Genomic DNA, 4,883 nt, shown 5'->3' with positions numbered 1-4,883 from the left:
CATGAACTGAAGTCTATAACATGAGCCATTTCTTTTAATTTGACTTAACTTATTTTACTGGTTACAGTGAGGGGAAACTGACTAACACCACACTTATAACTTTTACTATTGCCTTTATATAAGCACAAATCTTTATTCACTTGCAATTTCCTTTTGGTGGTTGGGATTGAACGCATAATCTCAGGTACTCCTGAGTGCCCTGCCACTGAACTATAGCCAAAGCCTCATTTTCTATTTTTTTGAACAGATCTCAGAAAGGAGTAATGATAAACATGTGGCCAATCTATTGAAAATAATCAGTAGCAAAAATTGAAATTTCCAAGGAAAACTGCCCACTATATTTGTCTTTTTTCCTCAGACACCTGGTATGCCTTGCTGTGGTTGTCTGGTCCCTGTAAGTCTTTCTAAGTCTCCCCAGCTCTCTTCCTGCGCCGTCACTGCCAGGCCGCCTACACGAACTCACCCAGTTCTTTAATTCCAGCTTCATTATGGACTTCCCACTCCATCTCCGATCCAGAACTCCTCTTTCATTAGCTTCTCAATAACTGTGTGTGTGTTTGTGTGTGTGTCCACACGCGTTGATGATCCATCTTCCCATAGGTCACGCATTTCCCACTGTTGTGAGATGCAGATTTTCTCATTAGATTCCATAGAGCTAGTGCGGGCCAGTTTGTCTGCTCATTTAATAAAGTCTTAGGTACCAGCCATACCTGGCTCACTTGTGAGCCTCCTGCTCAGCCTCTGGAGTGCTGGGTATATGCAAAGTAGCCATTGTACCTTGTGGGCCTTTTATTTAAAATATTTTATTTATATTTTAAATATAAAACACATTAAAACAATTAAAACTTGAAAATGCTAAACAACTGTGTTTCCAGTGCCACCTCCTTTCTCTTAGTTACCTGTTCATTTTTCTGAGACGTAACAAATGCTATTGTTTCCTTGATAGTTTTGAGTTTTCAAAGATAGTACTTATATAGAAGCAAATGCATCTGGCCCTGGGTCCTATACCCAGCATGGCATAAAACTGGTGTGTTAGCGCAGACATCTTCTAATTCCAGCCCTTGGGAGGTAGAGGCAGGAGGATCAGAAGTTCAAGGTCATCCTCAGCTACATAGTATGTTCTCAAAGGCAAAACCAAACAGAAAGCAAGTAACTTAGTGTCCCCCATCAGGTTCTCATTTCATTCTGAAATTGTCTACTCATGTAATATCTTTGTTAGGATTTCTATTGCTGTGAAGAGACACCATGACCATGGCAACTATTATAAAGGAAAACATTTAATTGGAGGCTGCCTTACAGTTTCAGAGCTTTATTATTCTATTAGGCAGGAAGCACGGCAGCATGCAGGTAGATGCGGTGCTAGAGAAAGAACTGAAAGTTCCACATCTAAATTGGCAGGGAGCAGGAAGAAAAAAAATGCCATATGGGGCCTGGCTTGAAGCATCTGAAACCTCAAAGTGTGGCCCAGTGACACACTTCCTTCAACAAGACCACACCTACTCCAACAAGGCCATGGCCCCAGTAGTCCCTCCCTGTGGGCCCATGGAGTCCATTTTCTTTCCAATCTCTGCACTCTGCATGGAAGTGGAACTGATTTTCTCCCGCTTCTTCTTCTTCTTCTTCTTCTTCTTCTTCTTCTTCTTCTTCTTCTTCTTCTTCTTCTTCTTCTTCTTCTTCTTCTTCTTCTTCTTTCCTTCTCCTTCTCCTTCCCCTTCCCCTCCTCCTCCTCCTCCTCCTTCTTCTTCCTCTTCCTCCTCCTCTTCCCTCCCTCCTTCTCCTCCTCCCTCCCTCCTCTTCCCTCCTCCTCCTCCCTCCCTCTCTCCTCCTCCTCTTCCTCCTCCTCCTCTTTTTCTCCCCCCTCCTCCTCCTTTTCCAAGATGCTTATTTTTATTTATGCCTATGTGTGTGTCATGCATGCAGTTCCTGCAAAGGCCAGATGAGAGCATCCAATCAGCCAGAACTGGCGTTATAACTAGTTATGAGCCACCACATGGGTGCTAGAGATCAAATTCTTTCCTCTTGTGTTCTTAACCATGGAGCCATGTCTCCAGTCTCCAGGTAGAACTGATTTTCTTGGTTAGTGCTTCAATTTCTGTATTGTTTTCTCAACTAAAAGAAAACATCCCAGCACTATAAAAGCCTGAATCTGGTAGAAAGACTGGTAACACTGAGGATTTTACTATTCCGACATTGCCTAGAAGCTGGTGGAAAATTTCATTCTAGTTCGTCCCTCTGACTAGCTTGTGGACCTGTGAGGGAGGGGTGGTGGAAACTGAAAGGATTCTGAGTCTTTGCATCTTCCCTCATTTCCTTCAGGATTCTCGTTTTCTGTTCTCAGCCATCTCACAGACTTTCTCCTGAAGATAGAAACCTAGATAGAACCTAGATAGAAACATGCTCAACATCCCTCAGAAGAGTAGAGTTTCAGAGCCAGGCATGGTGACACATGCTTCTAGTTCTAGTACTCAGAGGCTGAGTGAGACCTGAGAGTGGTCAGTTTCAGACCAGCCTTGGCCTGAAATTGAAGAGTTCAGGGTCAGCTTGCGTTACATAAATAGCCCTGTCTTAAGAAAGACTCAGGTTGCCTAGTCACTGAGCTACAGCATGCAACGACCTAGGAAGTATTGTTCACACATTCAGAAAGGAAGCCTATGCAGTAAGCATAGCAGTGAGCACTGTTTCTGGGAGTGTGCTTGCTTCCTCACTTCAGACACAGGCTAGGCGTGATGCTCACATGGGACCTGTTTTCTTGGCCTCGTGCACTGACCTGAGGAATGGGTAGTGAGCCTGTATAAACCACTGAATGTTTCCATAAGACCTTTCATGCTGAAGCTAGAAAAGCCAGCCATTCCTGCTGGGCAGGGTGCCCATAGCCAACTCCCCATCTTGTGCATAAGCCCATTGGAGTCTTTGATGTTTAAAATAGAGGAGAAGAAGAGAGAGGCTCTGGTCTTCAGCCTGGCCCCCTCATCCTCAGTGATCAGTTACCTGCACCAACCAACCTTTTGCCTGAGCTATTTAATAAGAACTGTCAGTAATCAGCTACACTTAACTCCGTTTCTATCTTCTAAATGCTCACGCTGCCTCATGCCAGGCGTTCTCATGCATGCCGAACTCGGATCTATAGTGAAATGTATCTTTCCTCTCTTCCAGACAGGGTGCAGCAGGACCTGTTCTGTATATCCTCCGACTGAGTAGCAACAGCGACTCAGTGCCAGGCCAGACATCTGCAGCAGCTTCTTTACGCTTCCTTCTACCTGACTCCCACGTCCAAAGATCAAACAGGTGTTTGGGTATTCTTTCTTTCTTTTTTCTATTTCTAATTCTATTTCCATTTCTCTCTGTCTCTGTCTCTCTCTTCTCCCCTCCCTCCCTCCCCCCCCTCCATGAGGTTATCTGACCATGTGGCAGCTAGAGGTTGGTACTGGGCACCCTCACCCCCATCTCTTCTCCGTCTTATTTCTCAGACATTGTCTCTCATGGAGCCCAAAGCTGTATAGACGTGCTAGCCAGTGGACTTTAAAGAGCCTTCTGTCTCCTCCAGTGCTGGGAGGTGCACACCACCATGCCTGCCTTTTTACATAGATGCCAGGGATCCAAAGTCCAGGTTTCATGCTTTGCCATTGAGCCGTGCCGCTACCTCATCTGGTGTTATTTCTCCTTTTAAGTAGCTCACGTCTGCAGTCCTCTATTCCTTTGAATCCCTCTCTGCTTTTGTCTTTACCATTCTGCACTGCAAAATCAAACTGCAAAACGTCACCATGCCCAGTGCTTCTGTTTATAAGATTCTGGGCAGATGGCTGTTCAGAACAATTATCACGGTCAATAATGTAAGAGAACATAGTAAAAACTTAGTGTAACTATCTGCTTAGGTGTTCCTTTCAGTTCCGTGTGAGACACAAAGAGCTACTGAGTACAAACAATCTGAGGTTATAGGCAGAGGTGCTGTAAGCGACTGTATAAAATCCTGAGTAAACAGAAAATGAGTAATTCAGAGCTACTGGGTATACTGAATTGGGGAGTAAGGTTTTTGAAAGAGGGACAGCATTTCTGTAATGGAGGAGACAGACGTTTGCTACTGAGGCAAAATAATCCTAGATAATTCTATTACTCACGCTAGGCCCTGGAACCTGACTTGCATGCTGTTCTTCGTAATGAGGTGAAGCTGCATATGCTCTTGTTCTGAGCAGCTCAGCGCATGAGTCATCTGTATTCCATTTATGTCACTATATGTGTCATAACTGTTAGTCACTCAGGAGCCCAATGGATTGTCAGCATGCCAGGACTGTCTGTGGTCAGTACTTGTATGCAGGTAACCTTGGTTTTGTTTATCATGTTCAAAGCACAAATTTAGTTATGTTGGCAACTCAGATATGCCCAAGAGCAGCTGGAGAGTGCACCTCTTAAGAGAAAATAAATACTGTAAGATACTTGGAGGAAGGGGATAGAGTACTTATTTTTCTTCTTTTGAATAGGGCCTCATTCAATAGGGCCCCTGGCTGGCCTGGAACTTAGTGGTGGCCTCAAACACACAGAGATCTTGTACCATTATGCCCAAGTGTTGGGATCAAAGGCACAACAGCGGCTGTGCACATATCTTTATTATCACACATGGGATTAGTGCTGTATTGCTAGTCATTGCTAATGTCTTACTCTGTCTTTTATAAATCAAATAGGCGTGTGTGTGTGTGTGTGTGTGTGTGTGTGTGTGTGTGTGTAGGATTTAATATTGTCTGTGGTATCAGGTATCCACTGGAGTTACTGTATTCCCTACAGCTAAAGATTACTCCATTGTGCAAATCATTGGTGAAATTAATATACACATAATTATCTATCCTATCTATCTATCTATCTATCTATCTATCTATCTATCTATCTATCTA

This window comes from Grammomys surdaster, unplaced genomic scaffold, assembly GCF_004785775.1.
Source record: "Grammomys surdaster isolate TR1022 unplaced genomic scaffold, NIH_TR_1.0 64, whole genome shotgun sequence".
Classification (NCBI taxonomy): Eukaryota; Metazoa; Chordata; class Mammalia; order Rodentia; family Muridae; genus Grammomys; species Grammomys surdaster.
Note: the sequence above shows the minus strand (reverse complement) of the source record.